This window comes from Grampus griseus, assembly GCF_964374135.1.
Source record: "Grampus griseus genome assembly, chromosome: 18".
NCBI classification, from domain to species: domain Eukaryota; kingdom Metazoa; phylum Chordata; class Mammalia; order Artiodactyla; family Delphinidae; genus Grampus; species Grampus griseus.
This window is the reverse complement of record NC_139012.1, coordinates 10,451,370-10,470,263: the sequence shown is the minus strand read 5'-3', so window position 1 is coordinate 10,470,263 and position 18,894 is coordinate 10,451,370. Positions and strand designations below refer to the sequence as shown.

The window sequence follows — 18,894 nt, the reverse complement described above, 5'->3', positions numbered from 1 at the left end:
AACAACAAAAGTTAAAACCTGTTTTTCTAAAAGATAAAATTGACAAACCTTTAGCTGGACTAAGAAAAAAAGAAGACTCTAGTAAATAAAATGAAAGACATTATAACTGATTCCACAGAAATACACAGGATCACAAGAGTCCACTGTTCCCAAAGCTATGTGTAGATTCAATGGAATCCCTATCAAAATCCCAATGGCATTTTTCACAGAAATAGAAAAAAAAAATCCTAAAACCTGTATGGAACCACAAAAGACCCCAAGTAGTCAAAGCAGTCCTGGGAAAGAAGAACAAAACTGGAGGCATCATACTGCCTGATTTCAAGCTATACTACAAAGCTACAGTAATTAAAACAGTATGGTAGTGGCATAAAAATAAGCACAAAGACGAATGGAACACAGTTGAGAGCCCAGAAATAAATCCCAGCATATATGGTCAAGTAATATTGACACAACTGGGAAAGGACAGTCTCTTCAATAAACGGTGTTAGGAAAACTGGATAATCACAAGCAGAAAAATAATATTGGACCCTTATCTTACACTACTCACAAAAAGCAACTTGAAGTGGATTAAAGACTTAAACGTAAGACCTAAAACTGTAAAACTCCTACAAGAAAACACAGGGAAAAAACTCCTTGACACTAGTCTTGGAAACAATTTTTTAGATATGACACCAAAAGCACAAGCAACAAAAGCAAAAATCAGTTAAGTGAAACTATATCAAACTAAAAAGCTTCTGTACAGCAAAAGAAACAGTCAATAGAATGAAAAGGCAACCTACGGAAGGGGAGAAAATATTTGCAAACTATATATCTGATAAGGGGTTAATATCCAAAATATATAAAGAATTTATACAACTCAACAACAACAACAAAAAAATCCAATTTTTAAATGGGCAGAGGAACTGAACAGACATTTTTCCAAAGGCATACAGATGGCCAACAGGTACATGAAAAGGTGCTCAACATCACTAATCATCAGGGAAATGCAAATCAAAACCACAATGAGATATCACCTCACACCTGTTAGAATGGCTATCACCAAGAAGAGACAACAAGTGAGGATGTGGAGAGAAGGGAACCCTTGTACACTGTTGGTAGGAATGTACATTGGTTCAGCCACTATGGAAAACAATATGGAGCCTCCTCAAAAAGTCAAAAATAGAACTACCGTATGATCCAGTAATTCCACTTCTGGGTAAATATGCAAAGGAAGTGAAGACAGGATAGCGAAGAAATACCTGCACTCCCATGTTCATTGCAGCATTTTTCACAACAGCCAAGATATGGAAACAACCTAAGTGTCTGTCAACAGGTGAACAGATAAAGAAGGTTTGTGTGTGTGTGTGTGTGTGTAATATTATTTAGCTATGAGAAAGAAGGAAATCCTGCCATTTGCAACAACATGCATGGACCTTAAGGACCTTACGCTAAGTGAAATAAGTCAGACAGAGAAAAGACAAATACTGTATGATCTCACTTATATGTGGAATTTTAAAAAGCCAACCTTGTAGAAACAGTGAGTAGAATGGTGGTTACCAGGGGCTGGGGGGTTGGGGGAAATGGGGAGATGTTGGTCAAAGGATATAAATATCCAGTTAGAAGACAAATAAGTTCTGGAGATGTAACACACAGCATTGTGAATATAGTTAACAATACTGTATTATATACTTGAAAATTGTTGAGAGAGTAGATCTTAAATGTTGTCACCACAAAAAAGAAATGTAATTAAGTGACACGATAAACGTGTTAGCTGATACTAAGATGGTAGTCATATTGCAATATATAAGTGTATCAGATCAACACATTATACCTTAAACTTATAAAATGTTACATGTCAGTTATATCTCAACAAAGCTGGAAAAAAATCAATGAAATATTCTTTAGGGGGTGATGAAAATGTAAAATTAGACAGTGCTGGTGGTTGCACAAACTTGTGAACATACTAAAAACCAATGAATTGTACACTTTGATATGGTGAATTTTATGGTATGTGATTTATATCTCAATAAAAATAACTGGTAAAAATAAATCAGTGGAACAGAATAGAGTCCAGAGGTAGACCCACACTTGTATGGCCAATTGTTTCTGATAAAAGTGCCAAGGTAATTCAAGGTGAATGGACAGTCTTTGAAACAAATGGTGCTGAAAAATAGGATACCCATATACAAAAAAAAAAAAAAAAAGAACTACAACTCTTATCTCACACCACATAAATATACTTAAATAAACTCAAAATGTATCCAATTGTAAGAGCTAAAATTCTAGAAGAAAAACCTTTTATTAGGAAACAAAAAGTAAATAAAAAGAAAACATGGATAAGCTGGACTTCATCAAAATCAGAAACGTTTGCTCTCAAAAGGTACCCATGATTACATGAAAAGGCAAACACAGACTGGGAGAAACTATCTGCAAAACAAATACTATATATCTGATAAATGACTTGTATCCAGAATATACAAAGAACTCCTAAAACTCAGGAAGAAGCAAAACAACCCAATTAAAAATGGGCAAAAGATTTAAACAGACACTTTACGAACGATACATGAATCTCAAGTAAGCACCCGAAAAGACGCTCAACATCATCATTAGGGAAATGAAAATAAAAACCACAAAGTATACCATCATGCACCTACTAGAATGGGCAAAATTGAAAATACTGCTCATATCAAGTATTGGTGGCAAGGATGTAGGGTAACTGAAACTCTTATAACATGGCTTCTGGGAATGCAAAATGGTGCAGCCACTTTAGAAAACGATCTTAAAAGTTTGGGCTTCCCTGGTGGCGCAGTGGTTGAGAGTCCACCTGCCGATGCAGGGGACACAGGTTCGTGCCCCGGTCCGGGAGGATCCCACATGCTGCGGAGCGGCTGGGCCCATGAGCCATGGCCGCTGAGCCTGTGCGTCCGGAGCCTGTGCTCCGCAACGGGAGAGGCCACAACAGTGAGAGGCCCAAGTACCGCAAAAAAAAAAAAAAAAAAAAAAAAGTTAAACATATATTTACCGTATAACCTAGCAATCTCACTCCTGGGAATACACCTGCCATAAATGATTTCATATATTCACATAAAGACCTATACCTAAATGTTTATAGCAGTTCTATTCATAATAGGCAATAGTTAGAAACAACCCAAATGTCCACAAACGAGAATCCATAGATAAATTGAGGGATGTAGACATAATAATATGCATAAATCTCAAACGCATATGCTGAGTGAAAGAAGCCAGACACATAAGACCACATGCCATATGATTCCAATGACGTTCTGGGAAAAGCAAATCACAGCGACAGAAAACAGAGCTGCGACTGCTGGGGGCTGGGCACAGGGGAGAGAAAACTGACGCAAAGGGGCATGAGGTACTTTCTGGGTGGATGGAAATGTTCCGTATCTGATTATGGTGGTGATTCCATGAGTACATACATTTATAAACATTCATTGAAATTTTTAAAAATTCATTAAACTTGAAATATTAAATGGGTATATTTTATCACATGCAAATCAATAAAGCCTATTTATTCTCTTTAAAGGCCTATCAAACATCAGCATTTGAACAAAGTCCTTTTATCCACCATGATTTTACTTGCTTCTTGTAAAACGTTCATACTCCATAAACTTTAGGCCTTTTCTTTGCCAAAGTGACCCACCCATTCCTTTCTGCTCCAATTTGAATGAAGATGGCTGAGAAGCCTTTTCTCTTTTAGCTTCTACCCAGGGGAGCTTCACAGAAGTCCATTTCCAGAGACAACGTGAATCACCCTGGAGTCAAGTTCCAGCCTGTGTGGCACTGCACTTCCCGGCTGGGTGAAAACCCCTTCCTCAGCCAGGCCCTCAGGAAGAAAACGTCCCCAGGACATCAAGCAAGAACCTGCAAGGCCTGCTGACCATGCCTGTCTCTACTGTTCTCCCCAAATGACCATCCCAGTTAAAGACTCACAACCACTTCACCTGCCAGCATCACTTGACCCCATTAGATCCCTTTGGCTTGCCTGCATCTTTGGTTCTGTTTGTTATAGGCATTTCCATTTCACATAATAGATCTTTGTTTTGCTAGACTCCTGTCCAAGTTTTCTGTTTATGTTTTAGTGTGGTCCTGGGACAGAGTGTCCTAAAGTACAACGAAGTTATTTTCTAAAGAACCAGGAAATATGATCTAGCAAGACTGATGTGTATGTGGAGAAATCTTTGATATCCAGAATATCTCCACGGCCCAGACTGCACCCCTTCCCCATCTCCTCCAGGGCTCGGCATCGTGGGGGTCATTTCATCCCAAGCACACACCCCCAGACCCCATCAGTCACGCACGGTCTCATCTACCCAGTCCCAAGAAACAGTCCTCTCTTTCCTCCCTGACTTTCGACTCCACACTCATTGGTGAGCCCTTGGCTATACTCACCTATGTCTCATTAAATGTTAATATTCCTGGGACACTTTTATCTCTCAGTTTCAGTATTTCAAGTTATATTTCTCTTATTAACTCGCCATTGCTTATCTAAACCTCCCTGAACTCACCATCAATTATCTAAACTTCCTTGAGCTCTGTTTTACTGGTTTTCATTTTCTCATACACGCAAAAGTTCCCTATTAGTTACAAACTGCCCCAGTGAGCTGCTTATTCCTGATTGTTATTAAGAGGTAAGACCCACCTCTTGCCTCATTGCTCCCATTTCTGACCCAGTTTGGAGCCTGTCTTGCCACTGAGGGCTCTTCTGAGACATGAGGCCTCTCTTTCCTGGTGATACGAACACCCGAACAATGTGATTTTGAAACGTGCACAGTGCAGGCCAAACATTCTCCACGTGGGCCTCTTTTGCTATTGTCAAAAGAAAAGCAAATCCGTGTGTCAACGTCCCCTTACTTAGAAGAACGCAGCCACGGTGCTGTCTGGGGATGCTCTTCACACCTCCACCTGGGGCCCCAGGTGGCAGAAGCGGTGCCAGGGGGGTCTGGCTTCGGGATCAGACAGGCCTGGGCAGCGACGCTGGCAGATGACAGAACCTCTGGGCCTCTGTCATCTCCTTCTCTGCCCAATCACTCAGCCGTACTTCACAGAGAAGGGTGGCACCCCGAGACAGCACAGGAAAGCACCCAGCATGGAGCTTTCCACATGCAGGTACCCAACAAATGGAGTTTGTCTTAGTCTGCTCGGGATGCTATAACAAAATTACCATGAATGAAATGACTTATAAACCACAAACATTTATTTCTCACAGTTCTGGAGGCTGAGAAGTCTGAGATTAAGGCACCAGCAGATTCAGTGTTTAGTGAGGGCCCACCTTCTGGTTCACAGAGGGCATCTTCTCACTGTGTCCTCACCTGGCAGAAGGGGCCAGGGAGCTCTCTGGGGTCCCTTTATAAGGGCACTAATCCCATACATAAGGGCTCCAACCTCATGACACAATCACCTCCCTAAGGCCCAAGATCCAAATAACCATCACACTCACTGGAGGTTAGGATTTCAACATATGAACCTTGGGGGGACACAAACATTCAGGCCACAGGTAGTAGAGTTATCTTGAATGACATACACAACAAATAAAAAATTATTAGTTCTGCTCAAAAGATCACCCTCCAGAGTCTCCCCACCCTGAGAAGACAGCGGAAACGGAGCCTTACTGCCTGGGGCGTCTTCCAGGCCGTATGCAGCAGTGGGCTTCAAAGGGACTGGGTCCAGGGAAGCCCCTGGGTGACCTCACTCAGCCTCACTGGGAGCAAACTCCCATCTTGCCTGCCTCACAGGCTCCGCCACAAGGTCAAATTAGCAGAAGTACGCAGAAGCGTTGCTACGTGGAGAGGAGTTGAGGTCTCCCAAGACAGACGGAAAGGACCCAAGGCCTGCTGGCTGTTACGTGAGCGAGCTCAGATGCCCCCAAGTCAGCCCCCAGAGACCCCAGCCCCACCAGCAGGGCCAGAGCCACCCAGTGAGGCAGCTCTCAGAGTCTCAGCCCCCAACCGTGGAAGGGTGTCTGTTGTTTGCAGCCACTGATGCTGGGGTAATTTGTCCCACGGCTAGAGGGAACACATCCAAAGTGTCAAGGCCAAGGCTCTTCGTGCTGGCTCACCGTCCAGACCCGTCTCTCCTCACCTCATCCAGACCGGGCCTCACACTGCCCTGGGGGTACGACCTGTGCCCCCCTATGCTCACGAGGCTGCCACTGCCTCAGGCCACTCCTCAGGCCTCAATGTGCAAAATCCCACTCAGCCTGCAAGGTTGCCAGGTCACCTCAAACACCCTCCCTTGGGGGCAGAACTGACCCCAGAACAGGCAGCTTCATCGCAGGTCCACCCAGGTCTGTCTCCCCATCTGCTAGGAGGCCCAGACACTCAGCGTTCAGCCCTCAGACAAGGGATGGGGCGGGCATCCAGGAGACGTTTGCTCAGAGAGCTGCCAACCTGACGCCCCTCCCGCCACGTGTTCATGTCCGTTTCCCACCAGGACCCCCTCATACAACCACGCCACAGCCCTCAACAGCAGGACATCAGCACAGGCACTTGACCACCTTCTCTCAGACCCCTTTCAAGTTCTGTCACTTGTCCAATGATGTTCTTTATAGTGAAGGACCCCGTGCAGAATCCCAAATGCATTCCTCGTCTTGTCCTTCAGTTTCCTCCAACCTGAAACAATCCCTCAGTCTTTCTTTGACTTTGATTTTCATGCTCTTTCAATGATTTCAGGCCATCTATTTCTGTTTCTGTTCCTCAACTTGTTTTTTTCCAGCTTTGCCTCATGGTTAGATTCAGGCCACCCATCTTCAGCAGGAATCTTCTGGAAATGATGCTGTGTTCTTCTCACTGCCTATTGGATGGCACATGACTCCAATCTGTCCCATCACTGATGACGTTCACTCCGGTCACCCAGTGAAAGTGTTGACTGCCAGGCTGCTCCCAGCTTCACGGTGAAGTTATTCTCCCCCAAGCCCCGCCTGACACAAGTTGATGAAAATTTCATAAGGAGATACTTTGAAACTATGTAAAAATCTCATTTACCATCAAACTTGCCAGTTGTTCACTTATCCATCTGTATCTGTATTCCCCTACGTGAGGAAATGTTGCACTGGGCCTCTCCAAGAGCTTGCTGAGTCCCCAAGAAAACCACCATCTACAAGGACAGTCGAGGATCCCCTCCCTGTGTGAAAACACTATGCAGGGAGCAGATCAAAGCTCCGGCCCCAAACACCACGGCATTCAAGAGAGGTGGCAACTCACAGCAGCGAAAACGGTCCCGGCTCGCCACCAATCCAAAGGGAGAAAGCGAAAAATAACCTCAGGAATGGGGGGACCGGACATGAGAACCACTCTTTTGGAAGTCCTAGGCAGACTGCAAAATCAGCCGGGAGGCCAGGCTTGTTGCGTTTCAGATTCAGATTCATCTGAATCTCTGCAAGGAAAACCCAAAGGGCTGTTTATTTAATGGGAAGACACTACAGAAGTTTCTCTACTTATAAATCAGGACAGCAGTGTAATTTCTCGATACTGTTCCCACATCCTTCGGATCACAGGTGTAGGTGTTACTCCGGGCAGCGGGGGAGCAGGGTGTAGGCTGAAGGACACACGCTTTTGAACTGGACGTGTTTCATTTCCAAGTCAGGTGAAACCCTGCTGCCTTTAGTGGTGTAACCTCGTTCAAGGTGTTTCATCCCTCTGAACCTCAGTTAACGTCACCTAAAAAATGGGGATAGGGCTTCCCTGGTGGTGCAGTGGGTAAGACTCTGTGCTCCCAATGCAGGGGGCCCGTGTTCAATCCCTGGTCAGGGAACTAGATCCCACATGCATGCTGCAACTAAGAGCTTGCATGCCACAATTAAGGAGCCCACAAGCCGCAACTAAGGAGCTGGCCTGCCGCAACTAAGGAGCCCTGGAGCCACAACTAAGGAGCCCACCTGCTGGAACTAAGACCCGGTGCAACCAAATAAATAAATATTTTTTTAAAAAGGGGATAATAATGCCCACCTCAAGGACTGATGTATGAGGATTATATGAGGTAATGTATATCAAAACTCTGGCATGTGGTGATTTTAATAAGTATTAGTTCCCTTCTGAGAGAGGGTAAATTACAGAATTATTATAAGGACTAAACAACAGAAATGTATCACAGATATATAAGTGCCTGGCACAGAGCTTGTGTCCAACAGATGTTAGTTCCTTTTTAACTTATCCATACAAAAAGCCATATCCTAGTTATCTAGCACGGTTGAATGGTGTTCTTTATAATGAAGTTTGACCTGTTACATGCAGAAAAGAAATTGTATAAATAAACCCTCTCTGCATTAGTAATTATATAATTATAAAAATAATTATAATAGCTAAGAGGTGGAAGCCACCCAAGTGTCCATCAACAGATGAACAAATAAACAAAATGTGGTCTCTACGTATGATATTCAACCTTAAAAAGGAAAGGACTGGGCTTCCCTGGTGGCGCAGTGGTTGAGAGTCCGCCTGCCGATGCAGGGGACACGGGTTCGTGCCCCGGTCCGGGAAGATCCCACATGCCGCAGAGCGGCTGGGCCCGTGAGCCATGGCCGCTGAGCCTGCGCGTCCGGAGCCTGTGCTCCACAACAGGAGAGGCCACAACAGTGAGAGGCCCGCGTACAGCAAAAAAAAAAAAAAAAAAGGAAAGGACTCCTGGCACATGCTATAACATGGATGAACCTTGAGGACATTATACTAAGTGAAATAAGTGAGTCACAAAAAGACAAATACTGTGTGATTCCACTTTATACCAGGTACCCAGAGTCATCAAATACATAGAGACAAAGAAGAATGATGGTTGCTGAGGGCTGCAGAAAGAAAGGAGTGGGGAGTTGTCATTTAGTGGGTACAGAGTTGCAGTTTTGCAGGATGAAATAGTTCTGGAGATCTGTTGTACAACAATGTGACTATACTTAACACTACTGAACTGTACACTAAAAATGATGGTAAATTTTATGTTTTTTTCAACCACTATTAAATATAAGAAAATTAATTTTTAAATGATGCACCATGTAGGCGCTCATAATAACACAGGGTCATCATGCTGATTCATTATGGACTGTGCTGCAGATAGATCTATGCAGCCTGCAGTCCAGAGCCAAACTCGTATTCAGGAGTTGCTCTGGAGTCCTCTTTCTTGAAGAAATATCTCCGATTTTTAAAAATTCATCTGGTAAAGCAAAAAGTGGAACTTGATATCTTTCACTAAATATTATTTGCCATTACCATTGGAGAATTTTAAGATGTTAAAATAGGAAGAAACTTTAGAAATTACTTTTTAAAGTAGAATAAAGTGAAATCTAGACTTAACCGTACTAAATTATTTGCCTAAGATCATAACTACAGGTAGAAATTATAAGAGCTGGAAAGAGAAACCATCTCCTGGCTCACTCTACCATCCACTTCTATCAATACAATGGACTTTAGCTCTCCAGAATTCCTCACCTCTGAACTGCACTATTTAATACGCTGCCACCAGGGGGCAGCAGGTGTATTAGCCTGGTGTTACAAACCCAGGACTTAAAGCCCCAATACATTTCCATTATGCCTTCCTCCAACCCTCCTCCAAGAAAAATATACCTAAGACTTAATGAATGTCAACAAGCATCAAATTTAAAGAACAGCCATAACAACTCTTAAAACAAAGACTTGGGTCCAATGGAGGCAACATCCTTACTAATCCTTCAGTATGTTTGACTTACTCCAATCCTAATTGATGTAAGGGTCAATTCACATTAGTTTTTTTTTTCTTTTTTTGGGCTACGTTGGGTCTTCGTTGCTGCGCGCGGGCTCTCTCTAGTTGTAGTGAGAGGGGGCTACTCTTTGTCGTGGTGTGCGGGCTTCTCACTGCGGTGGCTTCTCTTGTTGCGGAGCACGGGCTCTAGTTGCACGGGCTTCAGTAGTTGCGGTGCGCAGGAGTCCGTAGTTGTGGCGCACAGGCTTAGTTGCTCCGTGACATATGGCATCTTCCCGGACCAGGGATCAAACTCGTGTCCCCTGCATTGGCAGGAGGATTCTTAACCACTGTGCCACCAGGGAAGTCCCCATATGTTAGTTTTAAACCAAAAATGACTTAACCACAGAAACCCATGCCTTTTGTTTACATTTTGAACCTAATTTTCCTAGTATTTGGCCTCCAAGGCTTTAGACCACAGCAACCTCAAGCCCATCTGGCCACCTGTCCTCAATCTCCCTTCCCCTGTCAGGCTCGGCTTTTCTTTCTGATGCCCTATGTCACAAGGGAAGGTCTGTCAATAGGTCTAACCCTCCAGCAACGTTTCAGAAGCAAAAGCAGAGAGGTTCTAGTCACAAAACAAAACCTATATGGATACCATTCTTCCAATCAGATGACAGTAATGTCCACTCTGTTTAAACGATACTACTACTCACTGGAAGCTCAAACCACAGCAGCTAATGGGCGAGACCTGAATTTAAAAGACAGGCCCTCCCTCAGCAATGGCCTTGTCCACGCTGAGACTTCACAGTTTCACCTAATGCTAGCGGTGAGGTGACGACAACAGCAGGAACATACTGGAAATCAGTCCAGGAGTCAACTCCACACTTTCAAGCAACAGTGACCAGTGACCATGGTCCCTAAATCATCCAAGGGGAGATGTATGAGCTTTATTTCACAAATTTCAAATGGTTTTCTTCCTTGAGCTCGACATGCTTTAATAAGGAAAAAGGGATTGAAACGCAAGCTTTTTCTACTGCCTCAGACATATGGAAGCAGTCCATTTTTAAACTACAACAGTGTTCACCACAGCTAAAAGGCATTCAAAGAAATGACTCTCTGCTTATGTCCATTTGCTCTCGTGTCATTAACTATGCACCCATCAATGTAATCCAGCATAAAACTGACGGGAAGAGCAATCACGGCACTAACGGTAAAACAGGAAGGAGACACGCACAAGATACATATGTACGCGGTGATACACTGGATCACTGCAAAATGGATCATGCACCCAGACACTATTCTGTAATCCTCTGCCAACTATGATGTGGCAGCTGGTGAGATTCAAGAAAGACCTTATCTATACAAAATAATCTGGTTTTAATTTACTTATTTTCCAATATAGAATATTTAACATATTTAAATGTAGAACATCACCAGAAAACCAAAAATATTTATAAGATATATAAATTTAATTCAGTAACATTCAATTTATTTAAAATATTTGAGCCTTAATTACCCCTTCCTGCCACTGTCATCCGCACTTAGGAGGATACAGCAGATAAATTAATGAAAATTATTAATATTTCTACATCTCATGATGGTCTTAATAATTTACGAGCATTAAATGAGTTTTGAAAAGCATTCTTTAAGCCCTTATTTTTGAGAAGAATCACAATTGCTTTGAATTACTCTTTCTCCCTTGATTTGGTTTTCTGCAAAGTTAGATGCAGATTATAAAAGCCTAATAAAAGCTGTGAGGGGAAATTAGTACATCTTCGAAATGAATAAAGAACAGTTAGATGGCATTCTTCAGAGCATTTATGAAGAATAAGTCACTGTTTTTTTTTTTCTTGTCATTTTGTTATAAACATTTCCAGCCCTTTTCAAAAGCAGAGCACAGTAAGCCCTCGTGTACTCACACAGCATCAGGATCCATGCACCATCCTGGGTTTGCCGTACCTGTTCCATTTGCCCTCCTTTCTTTGTTTTTTGAGTTTTTGTTCGTTTGCTTGCTTCTGGAGAATTCTGAAGCAAATACCTGAAACTATGTCATTTCACTCCTAAATATTTTGGTACTGAATTTTACTTAAAAGTTTAGTTTTTATTTTTTTAAATAAATTTATTTATTTATTTATTTTTGGCCGAGTTGGGTCTTCGTTGCTGCACGTGGGCTTTCTCTAGTTGCGGCGAGCGGGGGCTACTCTTCGTTGTAGTGTGCAGGCTTCTCATTGCGGTGGCTTCTCTTGTTGCGGAGCACGGGCTCTAGGTGCATGGGCTTCAGTAGTTGTGGCACGTGGGCTCAGTAGTTGTGGCTCGCGGGCTCTAGAGTGCAGGCTCTGTAGTTGTGGCACACAGGCTTAGTTGCTCTGTGGCATGTGGGATCTTCCCGGACCAGGGCTCGAACCCGTGTCTCCTGCATTGGCAGGTGGATTCTTAACCACTGAGCCACCAGGGAAGCCCAAAAGTTTAGGTTTTTAAATAACTACAATCTTACCTAACAATGAACAAAAAATCGTTAATATGCTGTATTCATATTTCCCCAGTTGTCTAAAATAGCCTGTGTGGCTGATTTTTTCAAAGCAAGATCAAAACAAAGCTCTTTCATTGTCTTTGCTTTGTATCTTGCTGAAGTCTCTTTTAATAATAATAGTGGATGTGTGCCATCTTAGCTTAATTCAGAATGCTCTTATTCTTATGTCTACCTTCTATTTTTAACTCAGTGTTTTACAATAGTTGCATGCTCTCTTGCTTTCATTCTTTATTATTAGAATTTATATAAAGTAAAATGACCTTTTTTGTTGTATAGTTCTATGAGTTTTAAAGTTGACTGATTCCTGTAACCATATAGAGCAGTTCCATCACCAGAACTACCCAGCCGCTTTCCTGGCTGGGTGCAGGGAACCGTGAGCGGGCGGGGGCCAGGGCGGGGGGGTGGGGTGGGGGTGTCTGAGGGACGCAGCGCTGCTCCCTCTCAAGTGGGAGATGCAGAGTCGAGAAAACACATTCTCCTCTAGAGCCTCCAGGAGGGGACACAGCCCCTGATTTCAGCCCAGTGACACCCAGCTGGACTCTTGGCCTGAAGAACAGGACAGTCAATCGGGGTGGTTTCAGGCCATGGAGTTGGCGGCACTTGCTCTGGCAGCACCAGGAAACTAAGACAAAGTCAAACCTGCTTCCTCTAGTCGCCCAGCCCTCGCCTGGGCCCTTTCTCTGCTGTCACCTTGCCCTCCTCATTTCGCCACAAAGGAGGGCACTTTTGATTAAAAGATGTGTTTTCCATGTCTCACATCTCCACTCAAAAGTCTGCTCCTCTGAAAAGTTCTCCCAACCCTACTCAAGCAGCCCAGGCGAGGTCATGACCCCGCTCCATACCTCTCTCAGCACCTGCTCCTCTCCCGTGGTCCTGGCTCGACTGAAGTTACTGTATTCTCTTCCTCAGAGTCTGCACTTGAGCATTTACGAAATGCTAAGTACCACGCAAAGGAATTTTCGTGCGTTTTCCCATTCAAGCCGCCCCAAAACCCTATCAGGTAGACACGATTATTATCCCGCATGTTTTAAATTAAAAAGTTCAAAATCACCCAGCCAGTATGTGGCAGAGCCAGGTTTTGAAGCCAGGCAGTCTTAACACAGGAGGTGGTGTCCTCAACCATGACATGAACATCTGCCTCTTATGTGAGAAATATACGTTCCGAGATCTTGTGCCTTTATTGACAAAACACTCCCAGTATTCAGCACACAGTAGATAATAGTTGCTGAATACGAATGGGACAAAATGGCTTTTCCGCCTATTGTTCTTTTTTTTCAGAAAACTTTTTTATCTTGGGAAGTCAAATATATACAGAAATAATGATATAATGATTCCCCCAAATACCCATCTCCCAACTTCAAGACTTATCAATGTAGGGCCCATTTTAAAGTCAAAATATTATAGTCTTTGGTAGAAAGAGCCCCCTTCAGTATTCTTTTTCAGAATCACATGTTCCTAGTTTTCATCATTTATCTGTGTTAACACAGACGTTTAAAAAAAGATCTTGAAATGGGCAGGTCTTTCTAAGCAAAACACAAAACAAGGAAACTGTAAAGGGGAGATTGACATTTTTTCCCTATGTTAAAATTAAATGTTTCTGCAGAGCGTAAGTACTGTAAACAAAGTAAAAAAAAAAACAAAATGGGGAAGTAGTTGTAACATATATGACAAAAGATTAGCACCCTCAATGCATAAAGAATTCTTACAAATCAGTAAGAAAAAGACCAAAGGCACATTATCTGGAAAAATGTGTTCAGGGAAGAACAGACAGTTTCCCTACTATTCCTAAAAGACAGAAAGACAGGACTTCCAACTGACACTCTTATCAACATACTTCCTCTGGTGCTCTACAGTTTAAGAACAGCAAACATTCCAGAACAGAGGAAAAAAACAACTCTCACCTGTAAGCTTGTTTCTTCAAAACCGCGTTGCCCTGGAATCCCACATCGTAGTGAGTCTGAGTCTGAAAAGCGTTTGACCTCAGAATCCTTCTGAACAGGACACCAGAAGCCGTCCCGCCTCACAGCATGACCAGAAGCCCATGGACAAGTATCCAGTTCTCAGTCCTGCCAGGGGTGAGATGAAGAGAAACGGGAGTGAAGAAAGCTGAGAGTTTAAGAGATGAGGGGCTTAAAAGACAAAAGCACTTCACCCAGCCCCTCGGATGGCATCTCAGAACTTGGGGGTGGGCCATGGAAGGAACTGCCGTTCAGTGCAAAAACGTGATCCACCAGCCCGAGGGGCCGCAGGATGCCTAGAAGAGCAGTAAGCTCGCACTGGCCTAGCAGAGGGGTTCAAAGTTCTGGACTTTCTTGAGAAATAGCAGCTACGTCCTCTCCTTCAAGTAAGGAAAATGAGAATGGAAAATAAGTGTATCTTCAGCCATCAGGCAAAGCTTATTTTAGGAACATGGAGCTTCCTGAATGGGGGTTTCCGAGTTTTTTGAAGCCATAAGTTTATTAAAAAAAAAAAATTCGAACCACCAAACCACATCTGAAGTATACTTGCCATGAATGGTGACTGACTCTAATTAAGCCTTTAGATCCACCTTCCAGTTTACAGGAGATACAGGGGACAGAGGAACAAGCTAAACCACACTATACAGAAAGCTGAATAAATCCAGAATGAGAGCCACCCACAGCCAACCGAGCAATACCAGTAAATCACGGGCATTAAAGAAGCCCACAGGACTGCTCTAGACCAGGATCGGCAAACTTTGGCCCTCAGATACCTGCTGCCTGCTGGTGGAGTTTAAAACAAAAAACTTTGAAAACAAAATTTTATTGGAACACAGCCATGCTCATTCACGTTCATATCATCCATGGCTGCTTCTGTAGGACAACACAGCTGAGTAGCTGCAATGGAGCCCACATGGCCTGAAAAGCCTGAAGAGTGAGTAACTGGCCCTTTTCATTAAGTTTGCCAACCCCCTGTCCTGGATTAAGAGGCAACAGAGACTCAACAAAACACCACGTGTGTCCCATTCTGATTCACACAAACCGAAAGTAAAAGTGCATTTCTGAGGCAATCAAGGAAATCTGTGGACTGGGTTTTAGAAAACATTAAGGAATTATTGTCAATTTGATTAGGAGGTGACAATGGTATTATGCTTATACAAGAAAATGCCCTTTTCTGGAGGTGCACACCACACTGCTTAGGGGTGAATATTGTTATCCGCAATTTAAACTGCTTCAACAAGAAGATAAAGCAGATATGGCCAAAAAGAGAAATCATTTTAACCAACTGTTAAATCTATTTGATGGATATATGGAAGTTCATTATACTATTCCCTTTACTTTTATATTTGCTTTAATAAAAAGGAGGGGAAAATCAGAGCTTTGATCAAAAAGTAGAATTTATCTCCAGACAGCCCTTCTCTCTAGGCAGGCCTCCCACCCTCCTTGCAGAGTTTCGCCCATCTCTCTCACAATGGCTACCTTTTAAACTTCTTACCTTGCTCCAGGCATCCACCTCCAGGAATGCCCGCCCCCATTCCACTCCTCTGCCTATAAAACTTCTACTCTGGGCCCAAGGTAAAGCCCAAACGTGACCTCGCCAAGTCCTCCGGAGGGAATTCATCTCCCTGGGCTCCGACTGCTGTTGGGCATTTATTATGCTTCATCCTCCTTAACATTTTAGCTATTGACCATGTCTATTACCTCATGATGCCATACAAACCCTGAGACTTCCAGTAACTTGGTCTTCTCTGTAAACCCATTGTGTGTGGGGTGGGGTGGGGTGGGGTGGGGGGGAGGGAAGGTAATAACACCTTTCACAGAGTAAGCTCTGCCTACACAGCTCTCAGATCTAATCAAGGCAAGGCTGACTTGCCCTGAGCAGTTTTACCGACCCAGAGACCTTCAATTAAAGACCAAATTCCTGTTAAACAAGATGCTGGCCCTGTTTTAACCAACACTCTCTTAATAAAATCTCTAATCTAAGGGTTACCTCTGGATGGAGGAGGTTCTAGAAAAGACTGCTAAGATCACTTGAATTTTGTCCTCCTGTTATCACCTTCCTTGGGACCAATCCGTCTGCAAACACTGCAGCACTCACCTCCACGCCGGCCTGCAGGGGTTGCCCTACCCCCTCGGAAAGGCCCGGCTGACTGTGGGTGCAAAGCCCTTCAATGACTCCACTTGGAAGAGCTGACCCAGATTGGAACGTTCAAGAGAGCTTACTACATAAAATAAGAGGGAAATGTACAGGTAATTAAAAAACTTAAACAGTATCGGCTTCTATCCCTGCTCTATTCTATATACTTCCTACTGCGGCTACCTAAGGCCAGCGTGAATAACCACCTTCTCTAAGACTAGTGCTAGTCGTCAGCACCCTTGTTTTCGAGGTCAGCTAGTCCAAAACCCTTCTGTACAAAGGTCCACCAATTAGAAATTAATTTACCTTTGCAAACTCAGCGTTTGAAATACAAATGCTCTCTACCCGGGCAGCCTGCTTATTCAGGGACTTCTGGCTTCTCCTGGGAGTCAGTTCAGGAAAACAAGGCATTTGGGGAAAATGAGGGCAACCTGCGGGGGCTCTCCACATTAGCATTTCAATTAATTGAGAGAGACCAGGGAGAATGTCTTCAATTACAGGAAAAAGTACATAAAAACGTGTGTGTAAGACCTACTCTTGGGCTTCCCTGGTGGCGCAGTGGCTAAGAATGCACCTGCCAATGCAGGGGACATGGGCTCGAGCCCTGGTCCGGGAAGATCCCACATGCCGCGGAGCCAACTAAGCCCGTGCGCCACAACTACTGAGCCTGCGCTCTAGAGCCCGCAAGCCACAACTACTGAGTCCACGTGCACAGCTACTGAAGCCCGCGTGCCTAGAGCCCGTGCTCCGCAACAAGAGAAGCCACCGCAATGAGAAGCCCACATACCACAACGAAGAGTAGCCCCCGCTTGCCACAACCAAAGAAAGCCCGCGTGCAGCAACGAAGACCCAACTCAGCCAAATATGAATAAATAAATAACTTTATATATTAAAAAAAGACCTACTCTTTATATTGGTCAATCCAACTGACTTAGAGACCTTTCAGTTTTTGAGGGTTTTTTTTAACATCTTTATTGGCATATAATTACTTTACAATGGTGTCTTAGTTTCTGCTTTGTAACAAATGAATCAGCTATACATATACATATATCCCCATATCTCCTCCCTCTTGCGGCTCCCTCCGACCCTCCCTATCCTACCCCTCTAGGTGGTCACAAAGCACTGAGCTGATCTCCCTGTGCTATGCGGCTGCTTCCCACTAGCTATCTATTTTACATTTGGTAGTGTATATATGTCCATGCCACTCTCTCACTTCGTCCCAGCTTACCCTTCCCCCTCCCCGTGTCCTCAAGTCCGTTCTCTACGTCTGTCTCTTTATTACTGTCCTGCCCCTAGGTTCTTCAGAACCATTTTTTTTTTTAGATTCCATATATATGTGTTAGCATATGGTATTTGTTTTTCTCTTTCTGACTTACTTCACTCTGTATGACAGACTCTAGGTCCATCCACCTCACTACAAATAACTCAATTTCGTTTCTTTTTATGGCTGAGTACTATTCCATTGTATATATGTGCCATGCTTTCTTTATCCATTCATCTGTCAATGGACACTTAGGTTGCTTCCATGTCCTGGCTATTGTAAATAGCGCTGCAATGAACATTTTGGTACATGACTTTTTGAATTGTGGTTTTCTCAGGGTATATGCCCAGTAGTGGGATTCCTGGGTCGCATGGTAGTTCTATTTTTAGTTTTTTAAGGAACCTCCATACTGTTCTCCATAGTGGCTGTATCAATTTACATTCCCACCAACAGTGCAAGAGGGTTCCCTTTTCTCCACACCCTTAGAGAGACACTTTAGTTTTTAATACAGGATTTCTCCCTGGGACATTGAGCAAAATTAATAACCTGCTTTGAGAAGACGTGGCCACAAGTCTCATTTTCTTATCAGTTCAATATTAACAGTCAGCCTGGAGTCAGAAAGGTGTGTTCAAAAAACCGTGCACCTATTTAGGGTTTCCAGTGCAGGTGCGGTGCTCTTTGGCCAACAGAGTGAAAGCTCAATAACCATATTTCGTAATCAGGCAGTAAGAGAAATTTCTCCAAAAACTCAGCTGTGTCACTAACGGCTCCAAAGAAACCTGAGCTCAGAAACTGACAAACGCCAGAAGTTTTGTTTTTTTTCTTTTGCAGCTTCTGGTCTCCTCGCAAACAAGAATCTCCAGTTAAAAAACAGAATTTCTCTAAAGCGTCAGCCTCATTATACTGCAAGATCCTTTTAAAACTACCTTCCTTACTGGGAAGGGGCAGCGTGCACACCTGCAGGCAGTTCCCAACTCTCCCTGCCCCCCGTCGTTCTGGCGGTGGTGGCGTCCGCCTCGCGCCGCGCGGAGCAACGTGTGGACGCGCGTAGCGGCCCCGTGTCCCCTCCCTTCCAGCTGGTCCCACAGGCGCCCGCGTCCCTTCACGGCCCAGGCTCTGCCCCAGCCCCTCGGCGCCCCCCTCCGCCGCCCCTCCCCGACTCTCCCTCCCCGACTCACGCGGGCCCCGGACTCCGCCCTGGCGCGACGCGCCGGCAGCAACACCCCGAGTCCCCGGGGCCTCTAGGGCACCCTCGCGGCGGGGACGGGGGCGGGCACAGGGACCCCGGCTCGGCCCGAGCCCAGCTCCTCACCTGCCTCGGAGCGCGGCGCCGTCTGGGAGACCGGGCCAGGGGGGCGGAGCGGAA

General features: G+C 44.3%; 1 protein-coding gene across 2 annotated transcripts in view; it reads right to left on the bottom strand.

Annotated features, from left to right (window-relative positions):
- The window catches only part of GGACT (gamma-glutamylamine cyclotransferase), a 46,446-nt gene extending 27,552 nt beyond the window's left edge, over positions 1 to 18,894 (bottom strand). The window contains exons 1-2 of one of the 2 annotated variants that reach the window (XM_082675558.1): positions 18,841 to 18,894; positions 14,074 to 14,238 (exon numbers count right to left, since the gene is read on the bottom strand). The gene's annotated coding sequence lies outside the window, so the exon portion shown is untranslated. The other variant, XM_082675559.1, reaches the window with a different exon arrangement.